Here is a 17,270-nt window from a genome sequence, read left to right on the forward strand (position 1 = left end):
CTGTACAGGAAATACGTGGATGTCAGTGTATGACTGAACAGTTCCAACAGAGCACTGTCAAATTTCTCTGCAATCAGTGCTAGTGAGTCCTTCAGTGGGACCCTGTTGAACAGCGATACCACATCATAACTTACTATGATGTCCGAATCTGTGATGTGCAGTTGCTTGAAGCGTTGCTGCAAATCTTCTGAGTTGCGGATGTGGTGAATACATTTCCCCACATACTGACACAGGAGACGTTTCAAGTACTTGGCTGTTGTGTTCGTAGGTGCCTCAATATTAGTTACAATTGGACGTAGGGCACGCCCTCCTTGTGTATTTTAGGCAGACCATACAGTGTAGGTGGCACTGGCGCTTTTGCCCGCAGTTGTCTGATGATCTTATCGGGCATCCCTGTTTCCTACAAGAGAGCGCTAGTCTTCTTGGCCACGTTGTCTGTGGGGTCACACTCCAGAATTCTGTATGCAGGGTCCTCCAGAAGTTGGCGTACTTTCTCATCATAATCCACCTCCTGCAAGATGACAGTGGAGATCCCTTTGTCTGCTGGTAGTACCACAATGCTGTTGTCTTCCCGGAGTTTCATGAGTGCAAGCCTCTCCTCGGTTGTGATGATCGATTTCGGCGGCCTGGCCTTGGTGAGGGCCCTGCAGGTACCTCGGCGGACTTCATCTGCCACATTAGGTGGAAGTGTGGGTGCAACTTGCTCTACTGCACTGACGAAACCTGAAATGGGTACGTTTCTAGGGGTCATAGCAAAGTTGAGACCCTTGCTGAGTACCTTTAAGATTGTATCATCAAACTGTATGCCAATCAGATTCGTCACATTGAGTGTCTCTTCCATCTGCTCTGCTTTCTTACTCATGCAGTCAAACTTTGCAGATTGGCAAGATGAGGCATTCCTTCTAGCACACTCCGCTAAAGACCAGGAGGCACGGTCTACCCAATCCCAATATTCTCTGGTTAAGGAGGCTGCTATGTAGAGATGAATGTGTAACAGCTTCCTAACGACAACATCTAACCGGTGGCGCATATCTCGAATCCTCTTGTTCGCCGCTCTGGAGTTGATGTGAAGCTTAATTCTGGCAAATACTGGTACCACTTCTCCATCTTGACATCTCAGCAAAAAACTGAGAGAACTTAGCATCTTCCCTTTCTTCTGCCGAAGGTAGTCCAGCTTCTTGATATTCTGATACGTCTCCTCCCCGTAGAGACTTTTGATGTAACTCTTCAGGCTTTCCCGGCAATCTAATGACATCATGGGTTGTCGGGTGTTCTGCCGGATATCAGCGTCGTACTTGCACGATATTTCGGTCACGTAGCTCGTAACCTTCATCAGTTGCGACCTGAGACAGATCCTCAGGTGCACCTTGTCCAGTATTTATGCCTATGGCCTTCCCTCTAGACCAACGGCTGCAGGCGCTCCCTCTGTGGTCCGCACCCATTCCCTGCGACCTGCTGGAGCGTTGCTGTTCCGTTTTCCTTCCGCTGCGGTTCTAGGTGTTCCCTCTGCTGTCAGTGCCCACCAAACCCGCTGCTGGGGGTTTCATCTACGCTCTGGGGTACCAAGCGTTCCGCCTGCGGTCTGCGCCCGCTCACCACGACCTGTTGGAGCGTTGCCGCTCCGTTTTTCGTCCGCTGCGGCAATGGATGTTCCCTCTGAGGTCCGTGCCCATCAGTCCCACTTCTGGGTGTTCCATCTTCGGTCTGGTGCGCCTGGCAGTCAGATAGGGGCTCGTTTTCCATCTCCATGTCTCTGGTTCTCCTGTTTGTGTAGTGTTGCAGCTGGCCACAATGCTCCTTTAACAATTCCAGAGCCGGATCCCAGGTTCTGCTTAACTGGTACCCTGTGTCACGGTTCATAAGATCGTCAGCCATATTTATTTCTGTCTTAACTCATGCCACCCTAATATCAAGTTCACCATGGAACTGGAGAAGAATGTCCAGCTGCCATTTCTAGACGTCCTATTCCAGAGGAAAGCAGACATATCAATTGGCCACAGTGTGTACCGAAAACCAACACACACTGATTTATATCTGCCGTCCAGCAGCTGTCACCACCCTGCACAGAAGAATGTGGTTCTGAAGACTTTGGTCGACTGAACACGTGCCCTGTCAGACCAAAAGAATCTACCTATAGAGATAGAACGTCTCAAAACAGTTTTCTTCAAGAATGGATACATCGACAGACAAATTGGGAGGGCACTCCAATCAGCCACTATACCACAGGTTCCTCAAGAAGACCAAGATGAAGCAAAGAAGGTGCCATTTCTGCCCTATGCTGGCTCTATTTCTGCAGAATCAGTAGGATCCTCTGTAAACACAATATCAAGTGTGTTTTCTGTCCATCCAACAAGATCGGGGGACTGCTGGGGAGTGTCAAAGACGACCTGGGGTTACGAAAACTAGGGATATACAATATACCTTGTCAATGTGGCATGTCCTACATTGGCCAGACGACAAGAACTGTGGAGATCAGGCGCAAAGAACATCAGAGGCACACTAGATTAAGACAGGTGAGTAAGTCAGCCATAGCTGAACACTGTCTAGAACTAGATCATGCCATGAAGTATGAGGATACCAAGATTCTAGCACAAACACCAAGATTTTGGGACAGTGTTATAAGAGAATCGATAGAAAGAAAAATGGCTGATGATCTGATGAACCGTGACACATGGTACCAGCTAATCAGAGCCTGGGATCTGGCTCTGGAATTGTTAAAGGAGGAACGAGGCCAGCTGCAACACTACACAAACAGAAGACACCAAGAACCGCAGCGGACGGAAAACGGAGCAGCAACGCTCCAGCAGGTCGCAGGGAATGGGCGCGGACCACAGAGGAAACGCCTGCAGCCGTTGGTGGAGGGGGAAGGCCATAGGCATAAATAATGGACCAGGTGCACTCGAGGAGCAGATTCCGAGCTGCGATGTCACTTGCGACTGAAGCGTGTTCCGGAGCTGAGGGTGTGGCGGATCGCCGCCTGGCGGAGCTAGCTTCGTCAGCGGCCCCATCCGGCCCCCCACCGATGTCGACCCGGCCCATACAACCGGATTCCTAGATGACTCGTTCTTTGGACTCTCAACCTGCGAGTGCTGCCTCTTCCGTTGGCGGCTTGCCGCCAACGCTGTCCTCTTCTACTGACTCTTCTGGGCGATGTGGCATCGATTCAGGAATCGATGCCGCCGCCCTTAGGCGGTTAGATAGGGAACGTGGCGCGTCAGGGCCCCCTTCATGTGGGACCAGCCCGCGCGCGCCGAGGCAAAGGCAGGAACCCACTCTTCTTCGTACCTCGTCTGCCCTAGACATGCCAGACATTTCCGACGCTGTCAATGTGTCCGAGCAATCGGACTGTGACTCCTTTGACGGCTTCATGGACGACACCGACATCGCGGAGGGCCTGGAGGAACACCTTACCGCAATCCGCGACGCCGCCGAGGAGGGAGAGTACCCGTTTGACCCCGCCTTGGGAGCTCGGCTGTTTCTCTACCCTCACGCCGCCGCCGCTGACACTGCCGTCGAGCAGGAGTTCCGCAAGAGGAAGCCTGCTACGGCCTCTTCTGACTCTGAAGCCGCCCCCACTGCTGCTGCACGGGGAAAGAAGCAGAAAGCAGCATCCGACGCCGAGGTTTTCACCATCCCCCGCAAGACGGCGCCCCGCCGCCACCTTACTGTGCCGTCGGCGGTCCCAGTGAAGAACCAGTTTACGCCGATTTCTGACGGCGCGGCAGACACTCCCCCCGCTCCATCCCAGCCCTCCCTCCCCAAACCTCCACCCCCCCTCCCATCCTGGTGGAATATTCCGAACCTTACACCCAACTCCGCCAACTCCTACACCACATCACTGAATCTGACTACCGCGTGCGGCAGGCTGGCGAAGACCTCTACCGCCTCTACGTACAATCCCCTGCCGACCTCAGGAAGGTCATCCATGTCTTTGGAGACAAGAAAATCGGCTGCTCCACCTCCCCACAGAGGTCGCGGCGGCTCCGGGTTGTTGTCCGCGGCCTTACTTTTAAGTATGCCGCCGACGACCTCCGAGAGGCGCTGCATGCCCTCAATGTAACCCCAGCTGTCATATCCCGTGTCGTCTCTCCCCGCACCAAACTCCCCACCCCCCTCTACTTTGCTTCTGCCGACAACACACCGGCGAATAGAATCCTCTTGACTCTCACCGCCATCGACCATTGTTCAGTGACCATTGAAACACCTCGTTCCTGGCGCCTCATTCTCATTTGCTACCGGTGCTACGGTCTGGCGCACTATGCGAGTGATTGCACTCGTGCAGTGCGCTGTGTCAAGTTCGCCGGCGGCCACTAATCAACCTCCTGCTCCAAACCTCTGGATTTCCCCCCCACCTGTGCTCGCTGTGGTGGCGCCCACACCGGCAACTACCAGGGCTGTCCGAAAATCAAGGCGTTTCGCGCCCATCCGCGACGCTCTGCGGTCCCTTCCCTTGTGGAACACCATGCAGTTGGCTCTGTGGGTCCACCTGCATGGCGCCGTCCGCCTGGCCCATCTTCCCTCCCGCCCTCCTGCCCCCCCAATCACCTGCAACCTTCTCACCCCTCCCCACCACCCATCCTCGCCACCCCCATTCTCCCTCCTACCCACCTCCTCCCCTCCCCCTACCCCCAGCAAGCCCCACTCACCCTAGCTCCCAACAAGCCCCCTCCCCTCATTCCCTGAGCCCCTCCTGGTCCTTCCTCCCACCCTCTCCCCTCCTCTCCCGTCCCCCCAGTCTTTCGAGACCTAATCTCCAGTGTCATGGATGCTTTGACTTGTGTGATCACTGGGGCCCTCGACGCCCTCCTACATTCCATTCCCAACAAATTGCAGCTGCCCTTTCCCACTCCCTCTCCCCCAACACCGCCACCCTCCCCACCCCCCGTCATGGCTGTTTGACTCCATGGCCTCACCGTCCTCGTCTGGAATGCCAATGGCATCCACCGCCAGCAAGGGGAATTCCGGCAGTTTCTTCTAGACGAAGGGGTCGATATCTACCTCCTCACAGAATCCCACCTCAATCCAGGGGCCAGCGTCCGGGTCCCCAACTTCTGCTGCTACCGGACCGATAGGCCAACCGCGTTTGGAGGTACCGCAGTATATGTCCACGCCTCCCTCCACCACCACCCTATTACCCTCCCCGCCCTTGCCACCCTTGAGGCCACAGGCATCGTCGTGCACACTGTGCTAGGACCTATGACCTTTGTGGCCATCTACTTCTATGACTTCGCCATAGTCCTGTCATTAGGCGGTGACCTCTTTGTTGGGGGTGGGCGCGGACCGCAAAGGGAACATCCAGAGCCACAGCGGACGAAAAACGGAGCGGCAACGCTCCAACAGGTCGTGGTGAGCGGGCGCGGACCGCAGGAGGAACGATTGGTTCCCCAGACCTTAGATGAATCCCCCAGGAGCGGGTTTGGCGGGCGCGAACCGCAGAGGGAACACCTAGAACCACAGAGGAAGGAAAACGGAGTAGCAACGCTCAAGCAGATCGCAGGGAATGGGTGCGGACCACAGAGGAAGCGCCTGCAGCCGTTGGTGGAGGGGGAAGGCCATAGGCATAAATACTGGACCAGGTGCACTCGAGGAGCAGTCTCAGGTCGTACCTGATGAAGGTTACGAGCTACGTGACCGAAATATCGTGCAAGTACGACGCTGATATCCAGAAGAACACCTGACAACCCAAGATGTCAATGTGAATATTGTTAAATAACTGCTACGAAAAACGAAAATACCATTCTTTTGCAGAACTGAATGATTGCCTTAAGTTCAGTTCCGGTACGTTTCTGTGCCTCAACTAGTTAATTTTCAACCCTTCTGTAATGCCTACTGGAAACTGGTCGCATGAAAACTGCGAAGCACATGCCTGACAGAAAGGCCAATTACCGATGAGCAACAATTAGAATCGGATGTCAGAAAACAGCATAGGTATTCACTGGCGGACTGCATTAGAATGAAATCTTCCTGAGTTGCAAAACCGCATCATTAGCTCATCGGGCAATAAATTAATCACCTGCAGATAAACCATTACAGGCATCATATACTACAGCGCAATTTCGCCACTGGAATTTGTAGCTACCTGAGTTTGGTTAGGAACTGAGTCCACCAGCGTGCTGGCCGGTGTGGCCGAGCGTTTCAAGGCGCTTCAGTCTGGAACCGCGCAACCGCTACTGTCACACGTTCAAATCCTGCTTCGGGCATGGATGTGTGTGATGTCCTTAGTTTAGTTAGTCGTAAGTAGTTCTAGGGGACTGATCTGCTCAGGTATTAAGGGCCATGGTGTTCAGAGCCATTTGAACCATTTCCACAAGCATTTTACAATTACGTTGCGTCTCGTTTAAACCAGTCACTGAGGATTTGATGGCGCATCTGCACCTGCTCTCAGGGTGCCGATGTCAAAGTTTTACCTGTAATTCCAACACTTAACGTATATTTTCTGTGGAGTTCATATCAGGTGATTTAATAAGGTAGGCTAGTGTTAAGAAAAGCAGTCACATAATCTTCCAGCATAATGAATTGCTCCGTTGGCTTCAAAAATACTGGCACCAATATTGTGTTCTTTTTGCAGTTACTCCTAATCATTTAGAACGGTTAAATCATCATATCGGTTCATCTTGTAAGTACGCTGTTTAGGTTTTTATGTTGGTAACGCCACGTAGCGCTCTACATGAAAATTAGTGACTGTGCTGTGTGAATTCTGTGGCTGGTTGGCATTGTTGGAATATTCGCTATTGTAGTGTTTGGCAGCTGGATGTGAACAGCGCGTAGCGTTGCGCAGTTGGAGGTGAGCCGTCAGCAGTGGTGGATGTGGGGAGAGAGATGACAGAATTTTGAGAGTCAACGATCTGGACGTGTGTAGGGTGTTACAAAAAGGTACGGCCAAACTTTCAGGAAACATTCCTCACACACAAACAAAGAAAATATGTTATGTGGGCATATGTCCGGAAACGCTTACTTTCCATGTTAGAGCTCATTTTATTACTTCTCTTCGAATCACATTAATCATGGAATGGAGACTCACAGCAACAGAACGTACCAGCGTGACTTCAAATACTTTGTTACAGGAAATATTCAAAAGGTCCTCCGTTAGCGAGGATACATGCATCCACCCTGCATCACATGAAATCCCTGAAGCGCTGGTGCTGCCCTGGTGAATGGCGTATTGTATCACAGCCGTCCACAATACGACACGAAGAGTCTCTATATTTGGTACCGAGGTTGCGTAGACAAGAGCTTTCAAATGCCCTTATAAATGAAAGTCAAAAGGGTTGAGGTCAGGAGAGCGTGGATGCCAAGGAATTGGTCCGCCTGTACCAATCCGTCGGTCACCGAATCTGTTGTTGAGAAGCATACGACCACTTCGACTGAAATGTGCAGGAGCTCCATCGTGCATGAACCACATGTTGTGTCGTACTTGTAAAGGCACATGTTCTAGGAGCACAGGTAGAGTATCCCGTATGAAATCATGATTACGTGCTCCATTTAGTGTAGTTGGAACGAAACTAAAATGAGCTCTAACATGGAAATTGAGCGTTTCAGGACACATGTCCACGTAACATCTTTTCTTTATTTGTGTGTGAGGAATGTTTCCTGAAAGTTTGGCCGTACCTTCAACACAATGACTTTTGAACATCGTTAACGTAAATAATACATTGTTTGTTCTCTATCAAAATCTTTCATTTGCTGACTAAACCTATCAGTAGTTATTGTCTTTTAGTAGTTAAAATCTTTTATTTAGCTGGCAGTATTGGCGCTCGCTGTATTGCTGTATTTGGAGTAACAAAGATTTTTGTGAAGTGAGTGATTCATGAAAGGTATAGGTTATTGTTAGACAGGGTCATTCTTTTGTAGGGATTATTGAAAGTAAGATTGCATTGGGCTAAAAATATTGTGTGTCAGTTTAGTGTTGATCAGAATAAGTAAAGAGAGAAATTTCTGAGTACGTTAGTTCTGCTCAGCTGTTTGAAAATCAAATAACGTATGAGGTTTATCAGCACAGTAATTAATTAATTTTTTAAGGGGAAGTTTCAATATTAGTGGTCATTTCACTGAATGGGCCCAATTCATGATAAGAAAAACACGCCCCATTATATCACAGAACCACCTCAGGTGCGAACCTGATCTTGCGCGCATTCAGCATGGTAGGCTTCTTCTAGCGTTCAATGTACTCAACAACTTTGCGTCATTTGAGTACAGGCAAAAATGAGCTACGGTGCACGTTCCGTCACCTTAAAGACATGCAGCTGCACATGCCTGGTGAGGCAGGGCCTCCTGTCAGATGGAGAACTCCAAATGCTCATTACATGTAGTTCCCGTTGCAATGTTCTCTCGCCAACAGGTTGGCATGGACCTCCATTCACTGCCTGCAAAAAAAAATGGCTGTGAGTACTATGGGAGTTAATATCTATGGTCATCAGTCCCCTAGAACTTAGAACTACTTAAACCTAACTAACCTAAGGGCAACACACAACACCCAGCCATCACGAGGCAGAGAAAATCCCTGACCCCGCCGGGAATCGAACCCGGGTGCGAGAAGCGAGAACGCTACCACACGACCACGAGATGCGGGCATCACTGCCTGCAGTCCTTCCTCTCCGGTTTGGAAGCAATGTTCACCCACTAGCCGTAAAATGCGTCTCCGGTGTTTCTCAGTCGGGATCTCTTTTCCGACCTCAATTCTGACGTCTTGTATTGTGGTCGTGTGTTCTACACCACTGCTTGTAGAAACATTGACGAGTCTAGCGCGGAACACAAACAAAACCAGTAACTTCACACACCTTTACATCCATCAGTACGGTCACAAACGATTGTCCTTTCTGCTACTCCGCTACTTCCTAATATTTACCCTAGTATTCCTACAATGTCCGCTTCATACGCCAACTGTCTCACTGATCACTACTTTCTTACTCTGACGCAGAAGCAGTGCGCGCGCAGTTGAGCATGTGACTCGATTTATGCGCCATCAGTAACGGCTTTACGGTTCACCGGTGCGTGCGCATTGTGGTGAGAAATTTTTTGTGCCGTGGGCTTGTGTGGTAAAACTGCAAATATTTGCTGATGAACGTTGCTAGCAACAGCACAGATAGGTGGTCACATAGCTGAATGATTTTTAACGAAACAGATGTTCTAAATCATACCGTGTCATGTGACGTTATAAAAGCGTTTGATAGCAGTGTTTCATTATATGGACTTGGACAATTCAAGGATAGACGACATAAATTAATAAAATTTCTAGAGCTGCGATTACCGTAAAGAGCATTCTTGTAAACAGATGTAAAATTCGTTCAGGACAAGCTGAAACAAAAGCTTAGTACATTTTTTTATATACCAAATGTTTCTCAGATTTCTAGTTTTTGCGTTTTCGCCACTATTGTGGACTGTCAGTACTTATTTCCTTCATATAAAGGAATAGATATTAGGTTACACTACCTGCTATCATGGTATTAACGGAAACATATTATTATTTAATTTAACAAAACCTCAAAACATGATGTTAAAGTATATCCCAAGCAGATAGTCAATATTTCCTGATTTTCCATTAGTTTAATCGTTTTCTTAATTTTTCTGAATATTATTAAATTCCCGGCCTATTTTGCAGCAGTAAAGCGTGCTATCAGTATTAACACGTGAAAACGTTATGAGTACGTTATAGTTTTCACGATCATACAGCTTGTCCTAAACAGGTCCATATAATCAAACACAGTTATCAAAATCTGTCACCACTAATAAAGTCGCATGACACTCCAAGATTTATAACATCTATTTTATTAAAAATCATTCAACGTGTGACCACCTTTCTGTGCTGTTGCAATGATCATGATGAAATACTAGCAGTTTCCCCATACAAGCTCATAGCACAAAAAATTTCTCACCACAATGCTCACCCACCGATGAAACGTAAAGCCGTTACAGATGGCGCAGAGAACGAGTCACATGCTCAACTGAGCGCGCATGGCTTTTAGGTGAGAGTAGGAAAGTAGCGATCAGTGAGACATGTAACCTTTGAAGCGGACATTGTACGAAAGCATGGGTAAATTTTAGGAAGTAACTGAGCAGCAGAAAGGGGTAATCGTGTGTGGCAGTGCCATATCTATACGGTGTGTGAAGTTTCTTCTTGTATCGGTGTTTCGCGCTAGACTCTTCAACCTTTCAGCAAGCAGTGGTGTAACACACGCGGCCACGAGACACGCGTTCTGGTCGGAAAAGAAATCCTGACCGATAGCCACCGGTCAGTGTACCAAACAGTTATTTACAACCGGTTCGCTGTGTAATGCTATACTGAGACGTTAAGTAAAGTTTTGTGTGAATTTGCTTTATTTCAGAATTTTGTAGTAGACAAGAATGGACTTAAAATTCAACTCAGTTACGTACTATATGTTAACCCCATGACATGTTCAATATGATGTCCATGTAGACGTAGTGCTCGACTACTTACCGCTCTCCAAATGTTGTAGGTCCCGTTCATGTGATTCTGAACAGTTGCAGAGTCCTTTTCAATTCGCCATTGTCAATAGCGTCTGTATACACGAGCCCCTTGAGACGACCCCAAAGATAGAAGCCCAGAGATTAAGATCCAGAGATCAGCTGGGCCAAGCAGCTGGTCTTGCACGACCTGTCTACTTACCGGGATAAGTAACACTGAGACAGTTTCTTGGCTCCCGACTGAAATGCCCAGGAGCGCCGCCGGCAAAGCTACTTCAATCGATAAGTAGGAAAAAACAACACACAAAAAGCCTTTACTAGGCTATGGTGCAATGCCGACCACAAGTGACATTATGTATCATAACTCACAAGTAAAGCAGTTTCAGACAAATCTTGATTTAACATTTTACTCTTATTTTGATGCATATATTACAACCACTAAGTGCGGCTGGTTCTGGCGGAGGTTCAAGTCCTCCCTCGGGCATGGGTGTGCGTGTTTGTCCTTAGGATTATTTAGATTAGGTAGTGTGTAAGCTTACTGAGTGATGACCTTAGCAGGTAAGTTCCATAATATTTCACACACATTTGAACATTTTTTTGAACAAGCACGAAGCCTGTACAATCACTTTTGAATTACCCTGTGTATGGCTACTGCTGTTAGGTGGTTGATTGATTTGGGGTGGGGACCAAACAGCGAGGTTATCGATCCCATCGGATTAGGGAAGGATGGGGAAGTAAGGTGGCCGTGTCTTTCCAAGGAACCATCCGGCATTTGTCTGCAGTGATGTAGGGGAATCACGGAAAATCTAAATGGGGTCTGCCGGACGCGGGTTTGAACCTTCGTACTCCCGGACACGAGTCCAGTGTCCTAGCCACTGCGCCACCTCTCTTATATTATCTATTTTGTAGTTATAAGCACTAGATTATCTTCCACCTCATTCTAGAGTGCTACTAATAATCAGTCGATGGTAGGATACAATACGTAATATGAACGCTTCAAACACGTGAGAGCGAAAAGTGATGTTTGTATGTGACGCCAATGAAGTACAGAATTCTGCTGTCAGTGGACTGGTTCGAATCACTGTGCAATGGACATTGTTTGACGCACAAGTTGAGCATATAAGCTCTGCTCAAGTAAGAGTGTGAGAGGTAACTGTTCATTCTGGTCTACAATAGCTTCAAACGCTTAAAATTTCATTGTGTGATCGTGGTGCCTAGTGTTCTGTTCGATGTACGTACCCATGGACGAGTTCGGACGTTGGACGAGGGTGCAAGTATTTAAACGACGCATTCTCCGTGACTATTTGAGGCATTTTGCATGAGATAATATCTGACAATGTCCGACAAACACAATGACAGGAATCACATCTTGTAACGAAACAACTATATCCAAACACATTAATAGTAATTTATTTCAAAATCGCTATCGATGGAATTATCTATCGATTAATCTTGAAAGAACATGTGGAGGATGGCAATTGAAGTTTTCTTTGTAAACTTATGAATGTATAAATTTCTTTATAGTTGTTAATTTAAAATGATGAAAAGTTGTAATACGTATATCTTGAACTGTGTACGACTGCTCTATCCCAATGGTATTGACAGTGGGTTGATACAATTCAAATTAATACCGTGAAAGTCAGATAATGGGATTGGACGATGCTAACAATAGAGATAATTTGAACTGGATAAGTTTAAAGTCTATGTATTGATCGCCTTCACTTTTTCATTTGTTGATGTAAATTTTACTAAGTTCACAATGCAGTTAATAATTTTCTGTAACCCATTACATAAACATTTTTAATGGCTTTTCTGACATGGCATTAGAATCAATATCGCTTTCTTCCACTGAAGAGATTTGAGTATAAAGCACGGTTAGTAAATTTGCCTTTATGTTCACACTAAATTTCAAAATTTATAAAAATTAAGTAACTCCTTCGGCGGTCGAGGACTGTAAGAAGCTAGACATAACATTTATTTCTGAAAGTCCCAATCATCTCTTTCTCTGCGCCCGCATGTGGATGTATCCAAAGTTGTCAAATCGATGATGAAAGTAGGCGGTGCTGTATTTAAGGCTGAGTTGAGTTGTTGGAAGAGATCAGGCAGAGAGATCATCGGCCTCATCAGGTTTGGGAAGGATGAGGAAATAAGTCGTCTGAGTCATTTCAAAGGAACCGTCCCTGCATTTGCCTGAAGCGATTTAGGGAAATAAAGGGAAACCTAAATCAGGTGGCCGGCAGAGGGATTGAACAATCGTCCTCCCGAATGCGAGTCCATTGTGCTAACCATTGCGCCACCTTGCTTGGGTATATTTGAGGTATGTGTCTGTAATAGTGGTTGAATGTTACTATCGAGCTCCTGCATCCAACAGTTACTCTTGAACTGAGAGTCGATTATCTTAATTGTTCATCAAAAATGCATTTAGCATGCAGACGGTTTAGTTCAGTAATATCGTTATTTGCCAAAATAGGTGCAATGCAAATACTCCAGTGAATGACAAGGCGAATCTTTTGTGTTTACGAGGTCTGTTAAAAATTTCAGGAACATTCGTGATTTCGCACTAGTGGTATGTTGGATAAAAATGTGGTTGGCATCCCTGCACACGCCTGTGTTTCATGTGTAAATGCCAGAGGTTTCATCGCTGTATGTCTGTTGGTTATTGTTCAGTGCTGTACTGATTAGAACGTTGTGCGGCACATATTGCCAATTTCGAAAGGGCAGAGTTACAGGAGAAACGCGTCTGCATTAAATATTGCTTGAAACTCAAGAAAACGTCTACATGGAAACGGCAAATTGTGCGGAAAGCCTGCGGTGATGAGTGCTTAAGCAGTAATCGGTGTAACTAATGGATCATACGACATAAAAATCGACAGACGGAAGTTAAAGATGATCCTCGTTCAGGACGCCATCTACGAACGACGTGCATTTCGGGAATTTCAACGAAATTTTTTGTACCAATCGAAGAGTGACTGTCCGAGAGATAGCAGAAGAATGTATTATTTCAGCTGGATGACGCCATGAAACCTGACACAGCATCTCGGAATGCGTGTTGCCGTCAACTTCGTCCCACGGCTCATAAGTCAAGGCCAGAAAGACCTTCGCCTCAAATCTGTGAAGAGAGAACATTTCCTTAAGAGAATCATAACTGCTGATGTCCCCCCCCCCCCCCCCCCCCCCCATGAACCATAGACCTTCCCGTTGGTGGGGAGGTTTGTGGGCCTCAGCGATAGGGACAGCCGTACCGTAGGTGCAACCACAACGGACGGGTATCTGTTGAGAGGCCAGACAAACGTGTGGTTCCTGAAGAGGGGCAGCAGCCTTTTCAGTAGTTGCAGGGGCAACAGTATGGGTGATTGACAGATCTGGCCTTGTAGCACTAACCAAAACGGCCTTGCTGTGCTGGTACTGCGAATGGCTGAAAGCAAGGGGAAACTACAGCCGTAATTTTTCCCGAGGTAATGCAGCTTTACTGTATAGTTAAATGATGATGGCATCCTCGTGGGTAAATATTCCGGAGGTAAAATAGTCCCACATTCGGATCTCCGGGCGGGGACTACACAGGAGGACATTGTTATCAGGAAAAGAAAATTGGTGTTCTACGGATCGGAATGTGCAATGTCAGATCCCTTAATGGGGGAGGTAGGTTAGAAAATTTAAAAAGGGAAATGGTTAAGTTAAAGTTAAAGTTAAATACAGTGGAAATTAATGAAGTTCGGTGGCAAGAGGAACATGACTTCTGGTCAGGTGAAGACAGGGTTATAAATACAAAATGAAATAGGAGTAATGTAGGAGTAGGTTTAATAATGAATAGGAAAATAGGAATGCGAGTTAGCTACTGCCAACAGCATAGTGAACGCATTATTGTGGCCAAGCTAGATACGAAGCCCACGCCTACCACAGTAGTACAAGTTTATATGCCAACTAGCTCCGTAGATGACGAAGAGATTGATGAAATGTATGATGGGATAAAAGAAATTATTCAGATAGTGAAGGGAGAAGAAAATTTAATAGCCATGGGTGACTCGAATTCGACAGTAGGAAAAAGGAGAGAAGGAAACGTATATGGATTGGTGGGAAGAAATGAAAGAGGAAGCCGCGTGGAAGAATTTTGCACAGAGCGTAGCTTCATCATAGCCAACACTTGATTCAAGAATCATAAAAGAAGGTTGTATACATGGAAGACAATATAATGGTAAGACAGAGATTTAGGAACCAGGTTTTAAATTGTAAGACATTTCCAGGGGCAGATGTGAACTCGGACCACAATCTATTCGTTATGAACTGTAGAGTAAAACTGAAGAAACTACAAAAAGATGGGAATTTAAGGAGATGGGACCTGGATAATCTGAAAGAACCAGAAGTTGTACAGAGTTTCAGGGAAAGCATAAGGGAACAATTGACAGGAACGGGGGAAAGAAATACAGCAGAAGAAGAATGGGTCGCTTTAGGAGACGAAATAGTGAAGGTAGCAGACGATCAAGTAGGTAAAAAGACGAGGGATTCTTGGGTAACAGACGAGGTATTGAATTTAATTGATGAAAGGAGAAAATATAAAACTACAGTAAATGAAGCAGGCAAAAAGGAATACAAACGTCCCAAAAATGAGGTCGAGAGGAGGTGCACAATGGCTAAGCAAAGCTGGCTGGAGGACAAACGTAAGGGATTAGTGGCACATATCACTAGGGGTAAGATAGATACTGCCTACAGCAAAATTAAAGAGACCTTTGGAGAAAAGAGAACCACTTGCATTAATATCAAGACCCCAGATGGTAACCCAGTTCTAAGCAAAGAAGGGAAAGCAGAAAGGTGGAAGGAGCATTTATTGAGTCTATACAAGGGCGATGTTCTTGGGGACAATATTATAGAAATGGAAGACAATGTAGATGAGGATGAAATGGGAGATATGATACTGCGTGAAGAGATTGACAGAACACTGAAAAACCTAAGTCGAGCCTGCCGTGGTGGCCGAGCGGTTCTAGGCGCTACAGTTTGGAACCGCGCCGGCTGCGGTCGCAGGTCCGAAACCTGCCTCGGGCATGGACGTGTGTGATGTCCTAAGGTTAGTTAGGTTTAAGTAGTTCTAAGTTCTTGGGGACTGATGACCTTAGAAGTCAAATCCCGTAGTGCTCAGAGTCATTTTTAACCTAAGTCGAAAAAAGGCCCCGGGAGTAGAGAGCATTCCATTAGAACTACTGACAGCTTTGGGAGAGCCAGGCCTAACAAAACTCCACCATCTGGTGAGCAAGATATACCCTCAGACTTCAAGCAGAAAATAACAATTACAATCACAAAGAAAGCAGGTGTTGACAGATGTGAAAATTATCAAACTGTCTGTTTAATAAGCCACAGCTGCAAAATACTTACACGAAGTCTTTATAGAGGAATGGAAACTCTAGTAGATGCATACTTCAGGGAACACGTGAGGCAATACTGACCCTACACCTTTCCTTAGAAAATAGATTAAGGAAAGGCAAATGTACTTTTCTAGCATTTGTAGACATAGATAAATCTTTCGACAATATTGACTGGAATACCCTCTTTCAAATTCTGAAGGTGGCAGGGGTAAAATACAGGGGACGGAAGGCCATATACAAATTGTACGGAAACCATATGGCAGTTATAAGAGTCCAGTCGCATGTAAGGGAAGCAGTGGTTGGGAAGGGAGTGAGACAGGCTTGCAGCCTATCCCCGATTTTATTTGATCTGTATACTGAGCAAGCAATAAAGGAAACATAACAAAAATTCTCAGTTGGAATTAAAATCCATGGAGAAAAAATAAAAAGTTTGCGGTTCGCCAATGACATTGTAATTCTGTAATCGACAGCAAAGTACATGGAAGAGCAGCTGAACGGAATGGACAGTGTCTTGAAAGGAAGATATACGATGAACGTCAGCTAAAGCAAAACGACTACATTAAATAGGGTGATGCTGCGGGAATTAGATTATGAAATGAGACGCTTAAAGTAGTAAACGAGATTTGCTATTTGGGGAGCAAAATAACTGTTGTCGGTCGAAGTAGAGAGGATATAAAATATAGACTGACAATGACAAGGAAAGCGTTTCTGAAGAAGAGAAATTTGTTAACTTCGATTATAGATTTAAGTGTCAGGAAGTTATTTCTGAAAGTATTTGTATGGAGTGAAACCATGTATGGAAGTGAATCTTGGACGATAAATAGTGTAGACAAGGAAAGAATAGAAGCTTTCTAAATGTGGTGCTACATAAGAATGCTGAAGGTTAGATGGGTAGATCACATAACTAATGAGGAGATATTGAATAGAATTGGAGAGAAGAGAAATTTGGGTCACAACTTGACTAGAAGAAGGGATCGGTTGGTAGGGTGTATTCTGAGGCATCAAGGGATCACCAATTGAGTATTGGAGGGCAGCGTGGAGGGTAAGAATCGTAGAGGGAGACCAAGAGATGCCTACACTAAGCAGATTCAGAGGGATGCAGGTCGCAGTAGGTACTGGGAGATGAAGAACCTTTACAGTATAGAGTAGCATGGAGAGGTGCATCAAACCAGTCCCTGGACTGAAGACAACAAAAACAACAACTGCCGATGAGACGTGGAGCTACGATAATAATGATGAGACCAAGGTTAGGCCTTCACAATGACTCAGGAAATGTTCTCCAAGACCAAAAAGGCTCATCAGGTCAGGCCAAATGTCAAAGCCATGCTGATTGTTTTCTTTGAATCTGAAGGAATTCGGGCCACAGTGGAAACTGTTCATCGATGGAACAATAGCGATGTGTTGCGACGCCTGCGAGATGTGAGAAGGAAACGGACTGAAACGTTGCGAGACAGTTTATGGTTCTTGCATATCAATAACGCACCCGCACGTCAA

Source organism: Schistocerca gregaria, chromosome 4, assembly GCF_023897955.1.
Source record: "Schistocerca gregaria isolate iqSchGreg1 chromosome 4, iqSchGreg1.2, whole genome shotgun sequence".
NCBI classification, from domain to species: domain Eukaryota; kingdom Metazoa; phylum Arthropoda; class Insecta; order Orthoptera; family Acrididae; genus Schistocerca; species Schistocerca gregaria.